General features: G+C 41.4%; 1 protein-coding gene across 18 annotated transcripts in view; it reads right to left on the bottom strand.

Moving 5' to 3' along the window:
* The window catches only part of FOXP1 (forkhead box P1), a 536656-nt gene that overhangs the window by 318753 nt on the left and 191395 nt on the right, over positions 1 to 26508 (bottom strand). Inside the window, exon 1 of one of the 18 annotated variants that reach the window (XM_053378205.1) lies at positions 3357 to 3410. The exons of 16 other annotated variants lie outside the window; for them this stretch is intronic. The gene's annotated coding sequence lies outside the window, so the exon portion shown is untranslated. Of the gene's footprint in view, positions 1 to 3356; positions 3411 to 26508 lie in introns of those variants that run through there. One more of the 18 variants, XM_053378203.1, reaches the window with a different exon arrangement.

The following is a 26508-nucleotide window of genomic DNA, read 5'->3' as shown; positions in this document are numbered from 1 at the left end:
GGTATTTTGGTTTGTGAACTTTGCCTTGGAAGCAGAACATGTTTCGCTTCCTGTTGAGTGTGTTCCATTTGTAAATTGAGTCCCCCGCTGCTACAGGGAAAGCATGCCTTGGTTTAAGAACGGACCTCCGGAACAGATTAAGTTCGTAAACCAAGGTACCACCGTGCTATCTTTTCCAAGAACCATGGCAACAATTTAATTTAGGGGAAGCTGATCAGTGCCAGATTTGGGTTTCGGTCCGAGGTACTATTTCTGGGTTAGCGGAGTCTGTAACCTGAAGCGTATGTAACCCGAGGTACCACTGTAATGAACACCCTGACACTGGCCCTTTAAAATCATTACTTGATGGCATGGCAGCATTCACCTAACCTCCAGTCCATCATGTTTCAAACATAGCACTGATTTTAATATCATGCTATTGTTTTATTGTAAACCATGTTGAGACTCTATAGTGAAAGGCAAGCAAGAAAACCAGTAAAATAAATAAATATTTCAATGCTCCTCAGGCAGGTCCAGCTCTGTGACAGATAACTGATTCCCTAAAATGTCTGAACAAGGAGTCATAGCAATCTAAGCTCCAAACTGGAAAAAATGCTGGCATGATTAAGACACATAGGTACATAGATCAAAGGTCACGCTAAATGCTCCCGCTCCATCTCAGAGCAACGTACTGTACACTTTCCCTTTATAACACAGTTTCTACTTTTAAACATTTTGTTCCACAACAAGTGTCTGCAGCAAATATTATGTCATACGGAGACAAGATTAGGTATGAAACGTAGTATGAATAAATTATTGGCCACAACCTCTTTTAATTTTCAGTGATTAGCCATTTAGAGTCAGACTGTTTTTTATATAAAAATAGTTAATCATAGTTCAAAATTAAGCAAAGTTTATTTTCTTTCTTTTTTTTAAGAAACAGCATACAGGATATGCCTTAAAGTATGCTTTAAAATCCTTACCCCTCTTTTCGACCCCCTTGGAAAAACGATCATACAAAGTTATTGCGTTTTATACTAATAAATGCAATGTGCTCGATTGTTTCTTTCTGCAATATGGATACTGTGCAGGATAATCATACTTTCATGGAAAGGTAATAAAAAATTCTCCATGAAAATAAACATAATATTGTACAATAATCAAGCAAGAACTATTTCAGGAGCTTTTCATGAGTAGCCATTTACTTTGGCATAGAATTGCCATGTGTAGCAAAGAATAGAGTATATGCACTCAGGGGGGGAAGGGGGGAAGACTCAAGAACTAATACACAGTGAAAGACAAATTTAAAGCAGCCTTCTGGTGTACTGACACAAGAATATAAAAATGACATGAGCAAGAACAGATTAGTTTACATACTTTTCAATCACAGCTGCTGCTCGGAAACCACAATACCTTTAAAATGACATTCTGAGGAAACAGATACAGCACGGCTGTAGCAGTGGTGAGGCATACTTAACACGAAATTAAAAGGGCATTTTTTATTTACATACTTCATACAGCACTGAACCCCAGCACAATTACGTGGGAATTTTTTTAGTATGATTAATTTAGAAATAAGCTAGTGATAAATAGAGTGCACAGAAAATGATTCTGCTGAGCAAATTTTTATCACCAGCCTCAGATGTCAAAACTTGGTTTCAACAAGGGAAAGAGCAAGGCACATCTTCTTGGTTAATATTTAATTGGGTGCTAAAGATTTCTTATAGAGGACCTCTGAACTACTGCTGACAGCCTCGCGAGGAATCCCCAGTGATGCCAAAGATGCATGCCCTTGCTGTATAAACTAAAATAACATGAAATTTAATCAAGTCATTCAATTAATAAATCACTTTAGTGGACACTGCTGCCCAACTCCTATTTAATTACAAAATTTAAAAAATATTTGCACACTGCAAGCACTCAGATGGGCTGTGAGGTTCTATAATACATACTTAACACTTGAGTGGGAGGGCAAATTTATATAATAAATGCACAGCTAAGTGCAATGATCTGATTCCACTCAAAGTGCAAAATCATTTAGCCTATCTTGTGGGATTAAAAAAAATGCAAATAAACTTTCCCCCCACTCTTTACATTTATGACATTGCCATGGCTGAATCCCAGGACTGAGCTAAATCAGATGCTTTACCCCTACAGAAAAGGCTGCCATCTTGACAGGCGCCAGTGAAAAAACTCAACACTAGCTCAACACTGCTAATAAGTGTGCATGCACACGAAAGCTCATACCAATAACTAACTTAGTTGGTCTCTAAGGTGCTACTGGAATTTTTTTATTTTGTTTCGAGTACGGCAGACCAACATGGCTACCTACCTGTAACTAATACTTTGAACAAAGCTAAAACAAAGCATTATGAATGATATGTGAACATTACCATCTTTTTAAAACAATGTTTTCTGGAATTCCACTGTGCAATTTCTTACTAACTTGCACTGTTCCACATTCTTGTCTGTGATAGCACAGAAAAGAGCTCATGGTGGCCTCAGTTTTGCCAGTTACCATGCAAGAGTATGTTTACAAATCCTATGGCTGCTGATCCAAAGGAACAGGAGAATCACAAAATACAGCCCAAGTTTTAATTATTCCAATATGCAATACACAGGACGAAAAATTACTAATAGATCTAAAATCATTGTAACAGAAATAAGATTAAATTTTTAGCTACACCATTAAGAAACACTCAATTGCCTGCTCTCCTGAAATGCATTTAAACCTTGCCTCATTCTTATAGAGGGAATGGGGAAGTTAAGAGCATATGCAATCAATTCATCATAGATTGTACTGACTGCTACTTTGTTTTTTGAGACCAAGTATGGATAGTGTTTGAGACCTTTAGAACACCATACAATCTGCGCCCGGCAAGTTTCAGGTAACATGTCTCCCACTCTGGGTGCTCACATCCTTTAAGTACTGCTTGCAGCCAATCTTCGCAAAATGTAGGCTTTTTTCTCCCCTTCCCATCATCTCATAAGGAGGGGAGAAAGAAGCGCCTTTCCAGCTCTGTATTTGGCACTTTCCAAAGCCACTTGCAAGACGCAGGTGGCACTGTGGTCTAAACCACTGAGCCTAGGGCTTGGCAATCGGAAGGTCAGTGGTTCGAATCCCCAAGATGGGGTGAGCTCCCGTTGCTTGGTCCCAGCTTCTGCCAACCTAGGGTACTCTTCCGGTGAGAAGGTAAACAGTGTTTCCATGCACTGCTCTGGTTTCGCCAGAAGCAGCTTAGTCATGCTGGCCACATGACCTGGAAAAACTGTCTGGGGACAAACATCGGCTCCCTCAGCCAGTAAAGCGAGATAAGCACCGCAACCCCAGAGTCGTTCATGACTGGACTTAACTGTCAGGGGTCCTTTACCTTTACCTTTTTTAAAAGCCCCTTGCACTGTGGTTCTCAAGCACCTGATAGCCAGCTGGTTGTTGAGTACTTGGGAACTGCACACAAAGGATGTTAGCGGGTAGGTGAGACAATCCACCTGTCAATGTGACATCATAATGGTGTCATATGATTGACAAGTGAGCTGTCCTACCCATCTGTTGAAGTTGGACCTGCCAAAAAGTTTTCCCACCTCTGCTTTAAGTTTTTCATTCTCTAAGTACGTAAAATGGACAAGAGTGTGCAAGATACAATTTTCCATCCTGTTTCCTACATTTAGATTACAACAGCCAAAGATATCTGTCTCAGCAAGACCAGGGGGCTGGGATGCAGAACAGAACTGTATTAGATTTTTTATTTTTTTTAAGGAAATAAAAGGCTGTTGGTGTTTGCTAATTTTGCTGTTGGTGTAAGGTTTTTACTTTGTACTTTTATGAAAAGATGTGTACAACATTTCTCGAATTTGCAAGCCACCTGCTACAGGCTTTCCAATCAAGAGGAGAAAGATCATTCCATGTCACGAAGCAGTGAAAATGGATAGCATGGAATTTTACCATTCCACACAGTTCTCGATGCATTATTCTACGCATCAAAACTTTCTTCTTCATTCTGCAACAGACACACATAAATACTGGTACACAAACACAAGCAGCACAAAAATGTGGAGGCACATTTGAAGCAGCATTAAAATTTAATGCAAATTATGCACTGCTTTGGCAAATTTTCCTTGGGGTGTTTTTCGGTACAGAGTTGCATACTGTATATCCCCCTACTACCTGGTGCAGCAGGCAATTCAAAGTGTGTTCTGCTCTCTGGAAACATGCAGAAGGACTGAACAGTGTATTTTCACATGAGCAGAACACAGAATCCTCTGCAAACACCATACAGGTATTTATGTAAACCAACCTTTTCATTCTGGAGACTTCCTGCAGTGGACTTCCCTCCCTGCTCCAGACTTCAGCTGGTTTATCTTCCCTCTTGAAGAAGTTTAGTCAAGTTCTTCCAAGGATATTATGATTTTGTTATTTCAGTCTATGAATGCTTCTTTCCCATTTGTGGAGAAGCAAAGTACCTGACAAGTAGAAAAGGCTTTTGAAAGTCTATTTGTATTAGGTTTATGGACCCATTCTACTGTTTAAATCAGGTCTCATTAAAATTACCATCCACACAAGTTCTCCCACCGGGGAATGTACATGCCAGAGTTACTCTACTTCTGCAGGCAACGCTGGAAGGGGATTGCCTGGCTGCAAAATAGCTCAGGACGTAGATGGGGAAGGGGAGGCGGGAGGATCAGAAAGACTTCAGGGCAGTGCGCAAGTTTCTACTCCTCTCCTGAGAATTCAACTGCCATTGTCTCTGCATTTGCTGAAAAGCGCCCATGAAAAAAATATGCTCTCATGAGAGCAAGGTGTCCCCACACTAGGTCAAATATGGCTTCATCTGCCCATTTTATGACGGAAATGTCATGCTAATAAGCAAACACTAAGCCTGGCAGCTGACACAATCTGTATAGTAGCCCCTCAAAGTTTAATTTTTAATAGCAACGGTACTCGAACCTTAACATAAATGTATTAATGTTGAAACAAAGACAATTAAAGTCCATTATTACATATATGTATCCTTCTGTGTTAATGATCTGGAAGATTTCCTCCCTGCCACTTACATTTTGTGCTAATAATTACAAAGGTAGTCAGAAATAAGTTGTTTAAGCTGAAGAAGCAAAACCTCTTTGACTTTTAAATTTAAATGAAGGGGATGATGAATAATATATTTTCTGATTTTTTAATTTTTTTTGTTCTGCTGCAATCTATATAAGGTTATATAAAATGTCCATTTATTATACTTGCTCATTTCTGGAATCAGACATGCAAAATTACCTTTCCCTTCTTATAGGTTTCATTTTTCACATCAAATGTCATCCAAATAGGTAATCCTAAAATCCTAATTTATAAAAAAAATAATTTTGGAAAGAAAAAAGTCATTGAGGGTTAAAGTGAAAGCCTCATGAAAGAACACAAAGCATGATGAATGCTTTGGGGTTTTGTTTTTGTTTTCCTTGCTTACACTGGAATCTTGCACTTCGGACAAATTAAATGTGAAGTCTGCATGTGGTGGCTTTACCATTTCATATTCATGTGAAATTCATTTGTGTGAAAACAGGCCCCATGTGAAAAACTCATCAAATAACCAGGTCAGAGTAAATCAACACACCCTGTGTCTTGCATGTTGATTCTACAGTCTCAAAACAAGCATATGAATCAGACATTAGTTCTATAATTTTCTATTGTTTGTGCTTCTTGGACCAAGGGTACGCAAAGGAAACATCCTGGTATCCAAAGTGAAAAGGATTTATTTTCCTGTGTCAACCATGGTCTTTGGGTGGAGGAATATCTCAGAAATGAACCTTGTCTATCAGCCTAACCTTCGACACTCACCCAGCAAAATGAGTAATTTATCTTCTTGCTGCAGCAAAGAATGATTCCTTTGGTTTGTAAAACCCAACCCAAAATATTGTCTGTGTGTCTGGCCTACTTTCTTTATAAAATAAAATAAAATGAACCTCTCTCATAGTCTTATTTTAATAAGCAACAGAAGAATCTGGCAACCATTATTTAAGGGAAGCCAAGCCAGTGTACACAAGAGTAGCACATTTGCTTGCTGCCTCTAAGAAAACCCAAAATACATTCCTCTCCTCTGACCTAGCCAAAGTACATGGCCAGATTCTCTTGCAAATTTGTTAAGTGGAGTGAGTTCTACAGAATCCATACAATGGACACGCAACACATTTTTGTTATGTCCTTCTTGAATTTGTATTTAATTTGCAGTTTGCCCAAATCTTTATGACCTCATAGCACTGATGGAAACATGGGGGAGGACACAGGAACCAGTAAGATGGTAGCACATGATAGGGAACAGTGATACAGTAGATATGGTCTGACACTTCTCACGCCAATACATTAAGGCAATCCAATAATCCCTCTTTGGCAGCAGTTATAGACAATATAAGTTGTGCTGTATCTGCAGCTTCTAACAGAAGTGCCCAGGCTCAAGGCTCAGATACCCTGGAGCAATCTGCTGTTTAGGACTTGCCAAGGAAGAAAGGGGAAAGGACAGTCATCATCCCCACCTGCTTTTCTATCTATCTGAAACCTTCTTCCACTCTACTGTATTTCATTTTAACAGTCATTTAATATATTTTACTCAACTTTATATTCAAAAGAAATCAAAGCAGCTAATAAGCATAAGAAATAACATATGCTATAAAAACAACCATTATACACAAATGTGATATAAAAGCTGGCAACATCAACCCCGCCTTGTGTGAATCCATTGCAGACGTCCACGGTGCCTGGAGACAGGCCATCAAGTTGTGTATCCATAGCAGTGACCAGAGAATTGACCGCTGAGAGGAGCTCAGAGAGAAGAAACGCAATGGCGCATCTATAGCAGCACAACCGGATGCCATCATCTGCCCCAGCTGCAACAAAACATGTCTCTCCTGTATCGGTCTCTACAGTCATAGCAGGTGCTGCAACCATCCAACAGCTTGACCTCACCCCCAAAGGCACACTCCTACATTGTCTCCCAAGACAGACAAATGACAACATATATATATATATATATATATATATATATATATATATATATATACACTCAAAATAATTACAATTTATACCAGGATTGGAAGGAGTGGGGAAGAAACCTTAACAAAGGGGGGGGAATATGGGCAGTGGGGAGGACAAACAATGACTAGGGAATAGCGACATGGTGTTTAACCAATTCTAAAAGACCAATTAAGTTTGTTCTGCATATAAGCTTCCGTGTGCATGCACACTTCTTCAGATGCTTCAGATGCCAAGCTTAGCTTATACCCAGAACAAACTTAGTTGGTCTCTAAGGTGCTACTGGACAATTTTTAAATTAATTTATTTATTTCAACTGCGTCAGACCAACACGGCTACCTACCTGAATCTACAATTCTAAAAGCTTCACAGAACAACCAAACCTTTAAGAACTGTTAGAAGATACCCAATGATGAAGCCTGGTAGAAGTATTTCTTCAGGCTGGGGCTATAATAGGCCTGCTCCTTCGCAGGTATCTGCCACATTTCAGTTACTGGAGAGACAACAAGCAGGGCCTCAGATCTTGAGTGATGTACCCATGGGGGGGTGACATACATGGGAAGATTCAGCCCCATTCCTTAAGATACTAAGGCTCCTGATCATTTAGGGCTTTAACAATAAAAAGCAGCACCTCAAATTGAGCCTGAAAACAAGGAGTTAACCTGTGCAGGTGAAATGTCAACCAAGTAATATCCTCCAACCAACCAGAGCTAAACAAATATCTAGCGGTGCTGGCATCGTGCATTAGTTGGGCTTCCAAAAGCTTTTAAAGCGTGCCACATGCAGAACATTTTGTGGAACTTCAGACTGGAGGTAACTAAAACATAAATGACTATGGGCAGGCATGTTCTCCCTAGAACAGGGTGCAGTTGTTGTGCCAGCCAAAACTGGTAAAAGCACTCTGAGTCAATGTCACCACCCGAGCACCCAAAAGCATTACTGCCTCAAGAAGCATTCCCAGGCTACAAATGTGCAATGCCATACGGTTCGCACATCACAGTGGGTCAGAGTAAGGTTTGCTTTGGGATTTTTAGATTAAGTATAAGACAAAACTTGACCACAGATTGTGCTTAAGAAGGAAAGACCTTAGCCATGCTCCCCCATTTAGATCATGGCTTAGCTGCCACACTGCTCTGACCTAAAATGCTGAGGGATGTGCAAAGCAGCTGCAATCTTGTCCTCAGGAGTCAGCACTTTAAATGCTAAGCCATCGTTTGACTGGGCATGATGAGAGAAGGGGGAGACTGTCTCCTTCCAGAGTGTTCTTGCATTTGGCTGCCAGATTTCCTAAGTCTTTAAACTACAAGAAGCAGTTTCTGAAATAGGGGCCTTTACCAGGTGCTATCCTCCCTGAAGCCATATCCCTGTTGCTATGTACTATCAGCTACTTCATCACCTTTGTTTCAAGCTCCAACCCAGTTTAAGTACCCCAAAGCCCTTTTGCCTGCCATCCTTTCATGGACATACTTCTTAGCTTTTACCCTTTTTGTCAAGTGTGGTAGCGAAGCATCTACTGCTGTGTTTCTGTATGGCTTGAAAGCAGCACACCACTATCTTTCTTTCACCACCTCCCCTACACAATGTTGTTGTTTTTCCCACCCTTATGCTTGTATTATACCTACTCTCATTGGGGAAGGGTTGTGGCTTAGCAGTACAGCACCTTGTGCAGAAGGCCCCATGTTCAGCGTTTTCAGGTAGGCTGGGAGAGAACCCTGCCTGAAATCCTGAAGAGCTGTTGCCAGTCAGAGTAGATAATACAGTGGTACCTCAGGTAACATATGCTTCAGGTTACAGACTCCGCTAACCCAGAATAGTACCTCGGGTTAAAAACTTTGCTTCAGGATGAGAAGAGAAATCGTGCTCCTGCAGTGCGGCAGCAGTGAGAGGCCCCATTAGCTAAAGTGGTGCTTCAGGTTAAGAACAGTTTCAGGTTAAGAACAGACCTCTGGAACGAATTACGTTCTTAACCCAAGGTACCACTGTACTGAGCTAGATACACCAACATCCTGACTCAATATTAAGCAATTTCTTATGTGCCCAACCTGACATATGCCTAAGCCAGACATATGTTATTATGTTGGACCTGTTCCTCCAGAACTTCAGCCATATTCTTCCAAAACTTACCTATCTATTGAATCTATCAATAAAATAGCAACAGTAGGGGGGAAATATATACTACAATTCCTTATTACCAAAGCCGCACACATATTGTTGCATTTACTAACCACTTGTTGTTTGCCTGAAACCAAACCAAGAACGAAACAAACCTGCAATAAATGAAACTGACCACATCCTCAAGCTTTTAGAGCAGATTAGTTCTAAATCTGTAGCATTTACGAAGCAGTGCCTCTGGGAGAAACATTTGTTTGTCTGTGGACCCAAGGTGGGTTACAAATTCAGTAGAACAACAAATTAATCAAAACAATCAACAATGAAAGCCTTAAAAAATACATCCGTGTAGCAAGTGAAAATTAAAACCATCTTTCTTTCACATCCCTCCTGCTGTTTTGTTTTTTTAAAGAGAGAACGTCTTCATGCTTCTCTCTCTGTCAGCAGCCAGTCATTCCAAAGGCATAGAGCAAAACCTCTTTACAAGATAGAAAAGACAAGGAAGGTTACACGGAAGAAGGCACTCGCTTCATTTTGAATTGAGTCCAGGTGTGGAAGTCAGAGCCAATCAAGAGCTGTCAATATAGGAATAACATAATCTGTAAAACTAACCCCAGATAATTAGGCCACCATAATCTGATTCAATTGAAGATTATGGCCCTCCTTCAAGGGAAGCCACAAGAGAGAGAGCTCTGCAACAGCCTTACAAAGGGTTACTGAGACAGAAACCATATTCCTATTTCCCAGAGTTGGACACAGCCAACATATAAGAGCCTAAGATGGTAAAATGCCTCCTAGCAACCACCTGAACCAACTTTCAGACATAGAACCAGATCCAGGTGCTACAACCCTGTTCCCTATATGAGACTGTGATACACAGGCAGAGCAACCACACACCACTTCCCAGAGTCAAAATAGTAATGAACTAACCACACCTAGGAGTTTCAGTCCAGTTCATATCAGTCTCTGGTAATCTAGAATTTGGTAATACTACCCCCAAACTTCCATACAGTTGCATACAGATCAGCATGAGATGCAAAACTGAACCAAAAGCACACACCAAACCACACAAAACAACATTCTGGAATCTAAGCAGCACTGAGCAGCTGACTCACCACCTGGTCTGGTGAGCCATAAGGCTAATGCAATTGCACATGGGTCTATCAAACATCAGCCTGCTTCTCAGTCTGAACAGCTTGCCTACTAGTGAGAAGATTCTGAAACAATATGAGTTTCTGCTTCATCCTACTAACCGCCTCTTCAGCAACCAAACAGTATCTTAGACCACACCACAGTTGTTCCTGCTCCTGCTTGACTTTGGGTTTTCTGAGCCTCTCACCACTTGGGATGCTGATATCTAACACCCATCCCCTGTCTCTTTTTACAACAGCAGGTTGTCCATCAGGGTCAACCAAGGTGTTTATATCCCCAAAACTAGTTGGCACCCAGACTGAAATGAGCCCAGAGATGGATCTTTTATCATAGGAAACAAAATTCTTAGTAGAAGAACCACCTAGTCCAATTTTCAGCTCCAAAGACAAGACTATTCTACCTGCAGCCAAAACTGATATTAAACAGCATGGGAAGCAAACTGAACTAAGAAAGAACCAGAAACCCGCATGAATACCCCCTACATGATTCAGAACTCTGTGCAATCAAGTTTCTTAATCATACTTGGAGCCTATGCTCACACTAGGAGGGTGCTAGAAATGGAAAGCAAGAGTCACCTCGGACAAAGACACCTGGAAGAAAACTGGGGACAAAGCAGTTCAGTACAAAAGCAAATGATAGCTTTTTGTATCTCACATGAACAATTTACATATTGTGGGATTACCTAAGGATGAGCAAGATTTCTACTTAATCAGCTACCTTGAAGAATAGATTCCCAGAGTGCTGGACTTAAACTCAATGGATGATCCCATTAAAGTGGAAAGAGCATGAAAAATGCCCTTGAGAACCACAGCTAATACTACAAACAGCAAGAAACAATCATTCTTACGTTCTGCAATTTTCAGACCCCAGAAACAAAAGGCTGAATGATGAAAGCAGCACAGGGTGAAAGACAAGGGGACGGAATCCTAATACTTCATTTGTAATTTTTCTTTCACTGACTGCAATTCTGGTACTCAGGTACTAAGAGCATGGCCCTTCTACCACCAAAGTAAGTCTCTGGGGGGGAATTCCAAAGTTTTTTCCCCTCCTGTACCCAGACCAACCCAAGGTCAGAGACAAACAAAAGCCATTTCTCTTCTGAGATGCAAAGTGACAGAAAAAGTTTCAAAAGGATAAGTGAAAGTAAAAGCTTAAAGAGGCAAGCAACAGCTAGCAAAAACACATCCTAAACTCCCCAATGCTCTGCTCACATATGCTCAGTTACTTTGATATGCATGCTATGTCACACAGGAGTATTGTTTTAATTTACTACTGCTGTGCATCTATTAGATTCAATTAGGGTTCTCACTGTCACACTCTTGAAAAGAGCCCCAAACTCGTCTTTGCAGATTCATCACAGACTTGGGGTGTTACATTTTCAGTGCAGAAAAAACAGTCCCAAAAAAGGTTCAGGTAGAGCTAGCTGATAGCAGCTTAAGTGAACAGTGTGGTGTAGTGGTTAGAGTAGTGGACTGGGATCTGGGAGACCAGGGCTCAAATCGTCAACCAGCCATTAAGCTCCCCAGACGACCTTGTGCCAGTCACTCACTCTCAGTCTAACCTACCTCACAAGGTTGTTGTGAAGATAAAATGGGAAGGAGAGGAAATATGTATGCCACCTTGAGCTCCTTGGAAGAAAGGTGGAGTATAAATGTAAATAAGTAAATAATGCATAAAATAACATTCAAAACCAGCCATGTGTTCCTCCATCCCAAGTTACAATGCACCTGATTTATTGTTCGTCCAAAATCTAGAAAAGCAACTTCTTACTTCAGTGTTCCTCCATCCCTTTCTGCTTGGCTTCCCGTAGTCTGGCTGGCCATTATGAGAATAGGATGCTGAACTAGATAGCCCTTTAGTCTGATCCAAAAGTGTTCTAGCACAGGGGTGGGGCACCTCTGGCCAAAGGCTGAATGCAGCCCTCCAAGCATCTCTACCTGGCCCTTCAGGCCTCCGCCCCAAGCCACACCACACCAGGCCATGCCCCTAACTGGCCTTGTTCTGCACCCTCCTCTAGTAACTTTGCCAGACTGGAATGTGTCCCTGAACTGTGTTAATACCTCTTGCTTGCCTGGGTAGAGTTTGGTGTGTGCCCAGCCATACCCATTTTTTCCACACCGACCACGGGTATATAGCTCTCAGAAGGTTGCCCTCCAGGGAACGTGGTTGTTCGGCTGGAAAGGGTTCCTTGCCACTGTTACAGCATTTTCTATATTCCTTTCCACATTTATTTCTGTATGAGAAATATCAGGAAAGAGAAAGGGGCAAAAGCTCAGATGTGAGTGCCCCCTGTATTGATCTAAGAAGAGACAGAAACAAGTGCTGTACCTTGCTTTGTTTTTATGTAAGCCATATGGATGAAGGATGGGTTAGACAATCATATAACCATTTACCTAGGAAAAAGTTCACTGAACTCCATGCAGGGGCAGAGGAAGTGGGGTGCAGTGGGTGCGGGCTGCCCCGGGTGTCACCACTGAGGGGGATGACAAATTGCCAGGGGGCACGCACCACGGGGCCTGAGACGCGGTGACTTGGGCACGCACAAGCTCTACGCTGCCCAAACAGTCCACCTGCTGCCCCCCTCCCCCAGCTGTAGGGCGGCTGAGTGGGAGGAGGCAGGCAGACTTCGGAAGCCCTGTGGTGTGCCCCGCCCCTATGGGCTGCTTGCCCTGCCCCTATGGGCGTGCCACCCCAGGCGCCCGAGTGGCTTCCTCTGCCGCTGTCTCCATGGGCTTACTTCTGAGTAGGCATGCACTTCAAGCTTGTCAAAGCTCCGTTTTCTGTAATAGTGTCCCATGTTTACCTGTGTTTGGGTTGGATCCAAATATTTCATGCAGCTCCCTTTTATATTTTATTCTCCCTCTCTAAATCTTTAGCAAGTGAAATCTATTATGATGTCAAAAGGTAGCTGACAACATAAAATGTATCCCACTGAGTTGATGCTGCACACATCTAAATTTACAACAACATAAGTATCATAAAAATTATAAGAACTGCAAATTAACCGCTGATGGGTGTGTTTTTTTAGTTCACTGACATAAATAATAGTAAGGATCTGGATTACTTCCAAACATCCTTAAGTCTATTTAAAGTGTCAAAAATTATCCAGGAAACCTGTTTCAGCCTCAGACTTATCTTCTACAACACACTGCATGCCACTGAGAGAAAGGTAGGCCCTCTGAAATCTAGCAGACAATTTAGTTCAAGCACTGTTGATTTCAGTGGGATGTAGAGGCAACTTGCTATCTCAGAAATGCACTCTTATAGAAACAACAAAAGAAAATAAAACTATGAACATCAGAATTCAGTGGTGCTTTAAAAAAAAATTGTGTCTCTGCATATATACTTGCAAGCATGATTTCTTCGTTAAATAATACAAACTCAACACCTAAATCAAATTTTCGTTCTCCATTCTTCACAGACCAGTATCACAAGTGAAACCCTTTCTTTGTTTCACAATTTGATGTTGGAATTGGATGTTGAAGAATATACCTCATGGAGCTCCTATCAGTAGACGTTCTTGTTTGCTATATTGTTTGTATGGCAACACTAATGCTTGTCAGCATGCCTCTGAGAAGAGAGTTACTTCCCAGCTGCTCCATAGACAGCAGGTAGAAGTCAACACATTGCTTTGCGGGTTTCACACAACAGGCACACTGCTTTGCTCCGGACTGGCTACTCCTTTGCCTTAATGTTTTTGACGGCGGGTTCCCCTCTCCTCCTCCCGCAAACAGAATGGTTTCTAATTTTATGAGGAGCACAATAATTTATAATATTCTGCACAATAAATATCCCCTTTTCAAAAATGCATCAGATGTCGCAAAGAAGCCCATTTCAGTAGCAATTATGACATCACTCATTCAGGAGTGGTCTTTACTGACGTCAATCAGTGCAACTATTCAAGATCAACTGAGCTTTGGCAGGAGGAGACAGGTACCGTCCACATTTGCTAAAGCTGTGAGCAGATGTTCTTCATGCACAATTCACTTTAACTATTTTCTCAGCAAATATAATTATACTAAGAAGTGATTAAAGGTGTTGATACATATTAAAGTTATAATGTAAATTTAAAAGAAAAAGAACATTTGAAAGGAGCCCATGCCTTTTAAAATCCCTGCCTGGCTTAAAACTTGATTCTCTTACTTACTCAAATTTCCAGTTGCCCATTCATGCCAGATGGGCATGAGGCTTTCTCATGTCTATAATGTGAATACAAAACTTACACCAGCTACAAGATTCAGCCAGTTTTTTAAAAAACAACAACACCCTGCTTTCTCACCTGCATTAACAAAAAGGAAATACATACATTGCTCACACAATAAACCAGGTGTTCCAAATACACATGTGCACCCAATATCCTGCCCTGGGACAAACAGATTGGTTTCTAGCTTGGGCATCTAAGCTACACAACAGATAATCCTGCATGCCTATATTGTCATGGTCCAGTTCTGATAGTGAATCCAAATTAGCTGTCTGACCACATAACTTACACCAATGGAAAAGTCAATGGAAAAGGGCACTTGTCAAATACATTACAGCAGCACAACTGCCTTCCTGGAAGCTTTTTATAAGGTACAGGCATCACCTCCTTTTTAAGAGAAGGAACATCACGCAAAGCATGCAAATACATGCAAGAATGGTGGGGGAAAATATAAAGCAATGGAGGCAGTGGGGGACACCTTTCAACATTCCACTTCAGGATTATGGATATGGGTCATTTTTCCAATCTCAAAGAAGCATCTTCCCACTACACAGATGAGATGGGTTTGGAGGTACAGTGGTACCTCAGGTTAAGTACTTAATTCGTTCCGGAGGTCCGTACTTAACCCGAAACTGTTCTTAACCTGAAGCACCACTTTAGCTAATGGGGCCTCCTGCTGCTGCTGCGCCACCGGAGCACAATTTCTGTTCTCATCCTGAAGCAAACTTCTTAACCTGAAGCACTATTTCTGGGTTAGCGGAGTCTGTAACCTGAAGCATATGTAACCTGAAGCGTATGTAACCTGAGGTACCACTGTATATGAATACACCAGCAGTATATTAACAAGGCATAAGAAGGACAAACAGAGCTAAGTGTGAAACTCTCATGGTACGCTTCGAGTGGTAAAGTATTCTAAACGTAATGTTTGAAGCGGAGATCCCTCCCATTGAACAGACTGTTTTTGACTGCATCTACAGCTGTTGATAATGTGCATTTTAGGGTTTGACTGTCTTATAACCATTACTTGAAGGACCCAAGCCAAAATTTGCTTAAAATGTAATGACATCTGCTGAAATATTACAGTTTGCCTCGGATATGTAGGTGCTACCTTCAGCAGAACATCAGATCTGTGGCCAGCCATCAGACAGCAGTTCCCAGTGTTAAAATGTAAGACTTCAGCCTTTCCAACATTTGATTATGTGTCAACACAGCATTATAACATGACCAAAAAAAAAAGTTGTAAGAGATATTCATCATACCAGTTAAGGATCAACAGTGATTTGGGTTGGGAAACACTGCTCTAATAAGTATTTCCTAATCTGCAGGAAAACACTAGAAGAGAAATATTAATACCATCAACCAAAATAAAAATAAACCAATTAAATTTGGAGTTGAAAACTAAAACCAATAAATCAACCATAAATCCTGATTCCAAATGACAATAACTACTCCATCCTCTCTATTGATTGAGTTGTTTTTACCATAATCTCCTGTATCTTGATTATCTTAAAGCAGATTGTGCACCTAGCCTAATTAAAATAAACCTCCTCAAATCATATTTGCAGCTCTGAATATAGTACATTTGAAGTATATTCTGTATTTCATCTCACATTACAGCTGGTCCCTAGCTCAGAAAGCAAAGCAAACTTTTCTATTCTTGTGAATACTCTCTTTTTTAGCCTTTCTATATACCCAGCAATAACACATTGGATTTTAACTTTTTTTAATTAATCAGACCGATCTTTTATTCAATTTTTCTCAGCACCATGATGGTTATTTTCCCTGTCCATAAATCTTTAGCAATAGTCTACATGTCTCTGTGGTAGCTTTCTGAAACAATGTGTAATTGTGTTCTACTAAACATTTTTCTTATTTATCTCCCATTAAACCATAAGTCACATTTTATAGTATCCGTTCATAGTCAGAACAAGTTTCTGCTTAGCAGAATGCAAGTCTAGTAGGTAGTAGACTCTTGTAATGATATTGATAATGGGTACAAATTATAACATTTATATGAGGGAGGACAGACTACTCTTTGTTTTATAGTCGTATCATAGCTTTCCCCAAATTGTATCTCCACTGAAAATTACAGCCTTTTCCCATGAGTGACCTACCTTGCGGATATTTAGGTCTGCTTTTCTCAAGCCAGACAGTGATTGGATCTACAAATCTGTAGTTCCATTTTAATGAACTTAGGCTTTAACATGCTGCTATTATGCTGGCTCACATCAGTTTCAAACCTCTCTTGGTGTTCCCAAGACAAAACCTAATTCTCTGCTGGGCAGAAAACACTGATACATCTGCATGAGGGAAAACCCACAAGTAAAACTTTAGAAACAGACAGATTGTGGTAAAAAGATGGTAACTCTGTTTCCCCCCACTTCAGATTATTACATTTGTCTCATCAGGAATATGGGCTAAAAGACCCTTCTCTGCATTTGGGGGTTTCTTACCATGCAGAATGGAGCCACCCCATTTTGTGAATCAAACAACAACTGCAGTCTGGTGCCAGCCCTGAAACTTACACAAGATGTAGGGGGAAACAAACAAAGGAAATGAAACAAAGAGCAGTTCAACAAAGTGCTAAAATGGAGTTGTTTACCTGTAGCTGCTATTCTTCAAGTGGGTATTGCCACATATATGGAAAGGTGCCTGCACAAACCGCAAGAGGGTAAACAACCCTGCAAATATCTGTGATAGAAATGGCTCCAGCAAAAGCTATAAACCGTGAAAATATGCTAGAAGGGAACAGGAAACTGCTTGTTTTAAAGTTCATAGCAAGGAAGGAGATAGTTAAACTATACATGCTGAAATCCTTTGGGCAGAAACAGATTGCATGTGGTAGAACATCCACAAGCAACAAACCAAATCTAGTATTGTATACGTCAGGAGCTAAAACTCTGGTGCAGCAATAAAACTACTAGCATATTTGAAAAGCTAAGCGACAAGCAGCTCCGGCTCGCCCAGCCCTACCCATTGCCACCCCACCACCGCACTTAACTGACCTGGGGGTTCTAGATCACAGGCTCTACTGGTCAAAATGGAAGCCGCAGAGATCGCCCTCTCCCAACAGAAACAAACCAAGACTGCTCCATAGGAACACAAGAACCAAACTGACTGGACAACACAGTAATAAACCCGAGCATGAACTGACCGTTGACAGTTGACAGTTGAAAGTGCATGCGCTTACTTGCCATTAGAACGTTCGTCTACCAACGCTTATACGATTGGTTAGAACGCGCCTTGTACATAAAATGTGTTAAACCCAATACATAACATCCTCATTTAATTTTCACCTGTGGCCCCCTTGGAATATCTTGGGGGTATTACAAACTCCTCTATTTCACACTGATGTGGGTTTCACATGCAATGATTCATAAGTGTATTCTTAGGGGCACTGATGTATGCTTTTATTTCCCTTTCCATCCCCTTGAAGAAGCCCTCATGCCAAAATCAAAAAACTAGACAGAGGCGAGTGTGAAAAGCTGGTGGGAGACTCTACCTGGATTCTGCATACATATCCCATCAGCTGTTACAAATACACCTAGCCTAATCAAACAACTACATGCAGATCACTCCTTCTGGGCAAGAATGCAGCACAAAGGTATATTCAACAAAACTCTAGCTTACCACCTGCTCTTAAACCTAGTCTATGTTTTCGTAGGTGCAGCCATTTATTCCTGCATCCCCTGTTTAGGATAACATAACAACAACAACAACAACAACAACAACAACAACAACAACAACAACAACAACAAGAATTTATTATTATTTATACCCCGCCCATGTGGCGGGGTTTCCCCAGCCACTCTGGACAGCTTCCAACAAAATATTAAAATACAATAATCTGTTAAACATTAAAAGTTTCCCTAAACAGAGCATACCTGACCTGCTTGTAGTCTTTCCCTTACTTTTTTATACTGGAGATTTCAGGAATTGACCTAGGACATATGACATAGGTAGCATGTTTTCAACTACCAAGTTAAGTTCAGAAGACATATAAGACACTTGGAGGAGCATAAAATTTTATATTTTGCTTTCTTCAAATATTGGCAACTAGTGATTTGTTCTCTAAGGTTTCCAGCAATGACCTGGGGACAATAGCAAAAAAAAGGGGGGGGGAGGGCAGTGACTTCTGGGTTATGTAGGATAGGTGGGTCCTGAACGAAATCTCCATCATAAAACGCTTGGAAAACACTGGAATTGGATTTCCTTTTAATAGCAATTTTTCTTCTTGGTGTCTGCTGATGCTGTGCAGCGATTCTGCTTGCTTTATAGAAGGCTAAAACAAAACAGCAAGCCAAATCTCTCTATTTTAAAGGGAGTGGTTTCCCAAGAAAAGCATAGTCTCATTCCCTTCCTATTTCCTGTAAGATACACAGAAAAATGCAGGCAGCAGGAGCAGCAAGCATCAGTACTAACTTTGAAAAAGATTGTGTAGCGACAGCTGGGCAGCAGGAGGCCTTAGCCTGATAGATTGCTAGGGTCTAAAAGGTAGAAATAAGTCTACAGCTTCTTCATTTTCAGAAGGAGGGAGCAAAGTTCTAGGCACAAAGCAACTTCCCAACTACGATTAATGTCAAATTAAAGCTTTCTATTTTGGATTAAAAGTGAGCTTTAATATCAATCGCTGCATAGAAGTTTGAAAGATTAATCACCTGTAAACAGTGTGTGTGTGTGTGTGTACACGTACGTAAACACACACACAATAAAAAATATACTAACACAACTCCCCAACACTGTCTCTTTTACACAGTAGACTGTATAGAAACTCAATGCCAAATTATTATTAAGAGGAGGAGGAGGATTTCAATAACAACAAAATCCACTAATACAATAGATCTTTGTAATGACAAATCGACAACAGATGTTACTCCCAGTGAACTAAGCCTAAAACTTTGAAAGGTTTTTAACACTGTAGCTATCATATACAAAACAAGGTCCATGTTCCAAATATTTCACTTAGCAAAATAAATAAGAGTTACATGTATTTGATGCTAGAAGCATTTACGAGAGAGGAGCACTACAGTAAACATTGCCTAATCACACCCTGTGAAGAAGGTCAGTGTGCTTAAAACCCAAGGTCACATTAGTATCCTACATTTAATTAATAAGTCTCAGCACTACTATTACCATAGTTTTAACTGTAGCTCCTTCCCTGACACTAAAGGACCTAAGCATTAACAAGCTACTTATATGTGGAGCTTCTTGATATTGCTGATGAACTGCTACAAGAGATTGGTGCCATAAAAGTGTAGGCTTCATCATAAATGCTATCATGCTAAGCTGTATGTCTCTGGGGTATCGGAGCATGTGGTCACAGTTTGTAAGCATTCTCATTCATTCATTCACTCACTCACACACAGACACAATATTGCTGTAATCCACGAAAGCATTTTCAAGTACAGTGGTACCTCAGGTTACAGATGCTTCAGGTTACAGACGCTTCAGGTTACAGACTCTGGTAACCCAGAAATAGTACCTTTGGTTAAGAACTTTGCTTCAGGATGAGAACAGAAATTGCACAGCGGCGGCACAGCAGCAGTGGGGGGGGGGCCATTAGCTAAAGTGGTACCTCAGGTTAAGAACAGTTTCAGGTTAAGAACAGACCTCCAGAACGAATTAAATTCTTAACCCGATGTATGCTATACCACTGTATAGCATACATTCCCAAAGTTACACTTAAAGGTAAAGGTAAAGGTACCCCTGCCCGTACAGGCCAGTCTTGCCAGACTCTAGGGTTGTGCGCCCATCTCACTCTATAGGCCGGGAGCCAGCGCTGTCCGCAGACACTTCCGGGTCACGTGGCCAGCGTGACAAGCTGCATCTGGCGAGCCAGCGCAGCACACGGAACGCCGTTTACCTTCCCGCTGGTAAGCGGTCCCTATTTATCTACTTGCACCCGGAGGTGCTTTCGAACTGCTAGGTTGGCAGGCGCTGGGACCGAACGATGGGAGCACAAGTCCTAGGCGCTGAGGCTTTAACCCACAGGGCCACCCGCGTCCCCCAAAAGTTACACTTAAAGCCCAGGTATTATAAAGCAGGTGGTTTATTGAGAGGGGAGCAGGTGGCGCTGTGGTCTAAACCACTGAGCCTCTTGGGCTTGCCAATCAGAAGGTCGGCAGTTCGAATCCCCACGATGGGGTGAGCTCCCGTTGCTTGGTCCCAGATCCTGCCAACCTAGCAGTTCGAAAGCAAGCCAAAAAGTGCAAGTAGATAAATAGGTACCGCTCGGGTGGGAAGGTAAACAGCGTTTCCGTGCGCTGCTCTGGTTTTGGTGTCCCGTTGTGCCAGAAGCGGCTTAGTCATGCTGGCCACATGACCTGGAAAAACTGTCCGTGGACAAATACCGGCTCCCTTGGCCTGTAAAGTGGGATGAGCACCGCAACCCCAGAGTCGTCTGCGACTGGACTTAACTGTCAAGGGTCCTTTACCTTTACCTTTACTGAGAGATGAGCAGCCTGGTTTGTTCTTTCTACAAGGTTATTCAGCAGAACATACAAAGCATAGGAAGCTGACACACATAGATGCTTGCTAGAGCAACGTATATAGAGCTCATGGGTTGAAGACGCTTGTAGACACTGAGTGAAGTAAGCGCACAGGAAAGAAAGGGCAGACCTATCTCTTCACTCTACCCACTGCAATCAAAGTTGAGATCACCCATGATTACCACATGGGGACATTTTCCCTACGAGTCCTAGCCACACAGTAAGGAAATCTGTTTCAATCATGTTGGTGGGGAGTGATAAGTCTACCCACTCGATGCGCTACCTTCCCAATAAGGTCTCCCTGTCCTTGTAATGAAGTAGTTAGAAAAGAGATACATAGTTGCATTTTTGGAATCTAGCAACAGTCCTGGCAGCATACGGTACAGACCCTACTAGATTATTCTGATGCAGACATGTTGGAACACACTCAGGTTAAAAGAAAAGCTTTCAGAATGTGGCAGTAGCATTTCAGAAATGTTAGGCTTAGCCATTTTATTCTGACATGCCAGCTTTCAGTGACCACGAAGTCCAGGTTTCTCTCTCTCTCTCTCTCTCTCTCTCTCTCTCTCTCTCTCTGCCCGCCTGCCCCCAGAAAGTATTCAAAGATCTAATTCCCAATATACTCCTAAAGCGTGAAAGTCCAGGAAAGACTTCATGTGATTTATCTGCACTTGGTTTTGGGCTATGCCAGCACAAGCACAACATCAGAGGGAGGCAAAGAAACCAAATAGCTTTTTAATCACTTGTCAAATTAATTCTTGCTATTTTGTGATGTGCAAAATGGGAAGCCACATTCTAAGAGGTGAAACATCTCTGGGTTTGGGGTTTTTTTTAAGTAAGTACCTAGTAAAGTGGATTACAATAAATTCAAAACAATGTAGATAAAGAAAACAGAAGTAAGGATATATTTTGGGGGGGGGGAGGAGGATAATTTATTTTCCTATAGACATAGTTGCTGAAGTTTAAGTTGCAGAAAATATAAATCGGTATTTCATCATCCTGACAATGATTAGGTTTCCTAGAAAATAGATGTCAGGGACTGGTTGAACAAAGAGGAATGGTGGGAAGATCCAGCTGTAGCACAGCAAAGGGAAGAAGGCTCAGAGACCATGAAAGGGTGATGGGACAGCAATGACTGGTCAGAGGGAGAAGAGGGAGAAGACTGGGAGAAGGTGGTGTCAGAAGCTGAAGAGGTGCCATGGTTTAGTGAGCAGGAAGAATCGGTTGCAGAGAGAAGTTCAGAATCAGAGGCAGAAAATGAAGCAGGAGAGTAGGAAGATGGAGGTCAAGAGGCAGAGACAAGTCAGGCTGGTGAAAAAGCATGGGTGTCTCCCCCGCCTGCTGCAACAAGCTCCCTCACCCCGATCTCCCAGTATCAGGAAAGGCATGAAATGGGAGGAGCAAAGGCAGACATCCAGACGCAGTCTTAGATTGCTTGGGAAAGACCCAGGAGAGGAGGGGACGTAGGCAAGTGTGGGAAAGCGGGGACCTTCAGTGTCCGCAATTGCCTCATAGGGGCAAGACCTAATGAAGAAGAGTTGCTGCGCTCATTAGACTTTGTACTCCTGTGCAGATCCTGTTTTTCTAATAAAGAGTTAACTTCACCTCCTCTGTGTGAATTACTGCTGGCGCACTCCTGACAATATGAGTATCAAACCCTAACACCGTGATTCTCTGATTGGGCACTTCTGGCGGTTCCCCACGGCTCTGATGTTTAGATGGCCTTCACTAGGTCTGAGCCTTTAGTGTGGTGGGCCTTGCACCGCTGAACTCCCTACCAGTAGAAGTATGGCAGGAACCATCCCTTGCTTCCTACAGATGCCCTCCAAAACCTTTTTGTCTGTTTGTTTAGACAGGCTTTTACAACATTGTTTTTCGTTTTGTTTTAAAGTTGGGTTTTTAATGGCTCTTTCATTGGTGTCACCCTTCTGTGTTGTACTCTGTCTTGCTATGTTTTTGTGAAAGTGTGGATGATATATTTGTAAATAAAGAAATAAGCTGTGCAGAGGATGGACATTCTGAGCTCAGAGTGTCCATTCTCCATTGTTTGATATTTTGAGAAAGGCATTCCCAAATGCTCAATGACAGGCATAGGCAAACTCGACCCTCCAGATGTTTTGGGACTACAACTCCCATCATCCCTGATCATTGGTCCTGTTAGCTAGTGATGATGGGAGTTGTAGTCCCAAAACATCTGGAGAGCTGAGTTTGCCTACGCCTACTCAATGACATGTTCATATTTACTGAATGTTCAAAGGTACATTCACTACAGCAAATAAACACAAGCAAGCACACACTGATGCAGTAGAGGACCATGCAAAATGTGGAATGGCTCTAAAATAATACTACACTGCGAGAAGCCATGCTATAAACCAAAGGTCCCTAAATCCAGTTCTATCTATATCTGACCTGAAACTAATTAAATATATGTTAAGAGTCTGAAAACACCACACACATCAAAATTAAAATAATTAAAACCCTCCCTTCCTCCCATTACACAGAATGAAGTGGCAGCGAAGGATATATACTAATGTTCAGAGCAACAGGCAACAAGTTGCCATAAATAATGTAAATAACTAAGATGTGGGTAATAAATCTACAGCTAAGCAAGTTATTTTGGCATCTTACTTACGAAATGCAGCACTTTGATCCTACTCTATCATCTACATTTACAGCATTTCAGTGGAATTAAGGGCTACTTCATCTAAAACATATGCGCTACTTCTATATTGATATGGTGAAACATTGCTGTTATGACTAACAGATATACAGTGGTACCTCGGGTTAAGTACTTAATTTGTTCCGGAGGTCTGTTCTTAACCTGAATCTGTTCTTAACCTGAAGCACCACTTTAGCTAATGGGGCCTCCTGCTGCCGCCACACCGCCAGAGCATGATTTCTGTTCTCATCCTGAAGCAAAGTTCTTAACCCAAGGTACTATTTCTGGGTTAGCAGAGTATGTAACCTGAAGCGTATGTAACCCGAGGTACCACTGTATAACCAAATTTCACTATCTCAAAGATCCAAAGGGTTTGACAGAAAAGGGATTCAAAGGAATTTTGAAATATCAGCATGTATCCGTTGCTGTACAGCTGTCTATCCGCTTGTGATAAGCACCTCCAGTCTACTTCTTTCCTCCATCTTTGCCTCATGCTTCCAGCTCACTTTGAGGAATGCTTAGGTTTTTTTACCCTAACCAGCAAATAACCTTGCTCTTTTTCCTGGAGAAATGATGGCCACCAAGTCCTGTTGATACCTGGCACCATGGAATCCACATTTAAGCAGACTGCCTACAGCCCTGCATGACAGGGAGCTTCTGGTGCATCCATAACTATATGCAAGCAAGCACACGCACACAAACACACACACACACACACGCACACACTTGCTTGATGTAGCAAATATCAGGATCTAATATATGTAAGCTACCCATTTTACCACTAATGGTAAGATGATGCATATTGGACCACTCAGTGCTGTTATCCACTTTGAAAGTGCTTAATTTCACGCATGTTGGGCTTTCTGCACATAAATGCCATGAGTCCACATTTGAACTCTGGAATGCATTATTTTTTTAAAAAAATAAACAACTTGCTAATCCAAGGACACTGAAATAAATGCTATCAGTTTTCTACTAGTTGTCACATTTATATTAGTAAACAAAAATCAGTCTGGGAAGAAATAAATCTGAGGTTGGATTACTTCTATATATACTAATAATGTAAAAAAACAACAACCCAAAATTGCTCTCCAGAGTATAGCATCATCCCCCCCCCCATGGTATTTTATTTCATAAAATGCACTCTCAGAAGTGAACTAAATGTCTAACATAGATCACCAGAAATGCTCTTTTCAAGAAAGAATTAAACATTCACTAAGTAAGTAATGGCCAATTGTAACTATAACATCCTAAATGTACAAACAACCCTATATTGCATTTAACCATACTTTTCAGCTTTTGAATACAGGTTCAAAATTGGCCTAGAAAGCCAAAACAAGTAAAAAAAAACTATAGAAGGATGGACATTAGACTTATGTAGCACAAGTGCATGTGCACACATGTGTACGCAGAGAAATGTTTATGAATAAAGTTCTTTGCACATTCCACACAGGACATGTTCAGAGCCTTTTGCTGGCTTAGAAAATTTATTCCTTGTGCCAGTTTCTGTTTTCTATGTAAATCCCTGCAGCTGCCTTGAAAGTAACCACAGTGCCCTAGTAATCCAAACTCCCTTTGAGAAAACAAGAGTAAAATGCACAAATTCACTGCCAATTAATTAAATACAGGCATTTCATTTAAGCATAGACAGGTTTTGTTCCTTCCTTCTATAAAGTGAAAAAGAGCTCATCATAACATAGTAAAGTGTGTAGATAAACCTATCAGAGTTGTCCTGTAAGTTAAGCTCTATTTAGCAATAACTGGAAAAACTGATTGAAGTTAGTTAGTTAACATTAACAATCCAGCCATACATATCAATAGGCTTGCATTCTAGCTTTCTTATCCTCACTAGGTGTTTAAGATCAGGGGTCAGCAAACTTTTTCAGCAGGGAGCCGGTCCACTGTCCCTCAGACCTTGTGGGGGGCCAGACTATAGGCCAGACTATATTGGGGGGGGGGGGATATGAACGAATTCCTATGCCCCACAAATAACCCAGAGATGCATTTTAAATAAAAGCACACATTCTGCTCATGTAAAAACACCAGGCAGGCCCCACAAATAACCCAGAGATGCATTTAAATAAAAGGACACATTCTACTCATGTAAAAACACGCTGATTCCCGGACCATTCAGGGCTGGATTTAGAAGGCGGACCGGCCCCCAGCCCTTAGTTCGCCTACCCATGTTTAAGGTAGAGTTTTTGGCAGACAGAGAGAGAGAGAGAGAGAGAGAGAGAGAGAGAGAGAGAGATGCAAGGTACTAGACTACGTCATTTCACATAACGAATCTAGTGAAAAAGGACCGAAGTAATCAACCTAAACTAGAGATTCCAAAACTTATCAGGACCTGCAAAGCCTTTATTTGGTACACTGCCAGTAATAACCACACCTAAATGAAAGGAAATCCTGGGGATATCCTCATCGGAGGCACTACACAGCAGGCAAATACGGGTTGTGACTCAGACTTCACCCATCACTCTAGCTTTTCTCTGTACAGGTCTTCACATGCAGCACTGCCTTTCTCATCATTAATCCAGACTCTAAATATGTCTTCCACAATGTGAGCCAGATCCTTAGCAAGTGTGAACTGGCACATCTCCACGGCTGCCAATGCACAGGTTCTGTGCACGGTACAATTGAAAAGAGTGATAAAATGTCAACAAAAAATGGTTGATCCAAACACTGTAACTCAGAACATGGCACCTCCAAGATCAAATTTTTGATATAAGGATGTGGTATTCTGAGAAGTGTTTATTTGATAACTAAGAGGAAGTAGAGTAACACTAAGACAAGTTCAGCAGGAGAGAGAAAGAAAACATTTAGAAGACCTGTAAAGTGAAGCCACACTGATGTGGTTGAAATCTGCCAAAACACTTGAGGAACACTTCACATTTGAACTACACAAAAA

The sequence above is a fragment of the Podarcis raffonei genome, chromosome 2 (genome assembly GCF_027172205.1).
Source record: "Podarcis raffonei isolate rPodRaf1 chromosome 2, rPodRaf1.pri, whole genome shotgun sequence".
Classification (NCBI taxonomy): domain Eukaryota; kingdom Metazoa; phylum Chordata; class Lepidosauria; order Squamata; family Lacertidae; genus Podarcis; species Podarcis raffonei.
The sequence above is the reverse complement of the archived record's forward strand: the minus strand, read 5'-3'. Positions and strand labels throughout refer to the sequence as shown.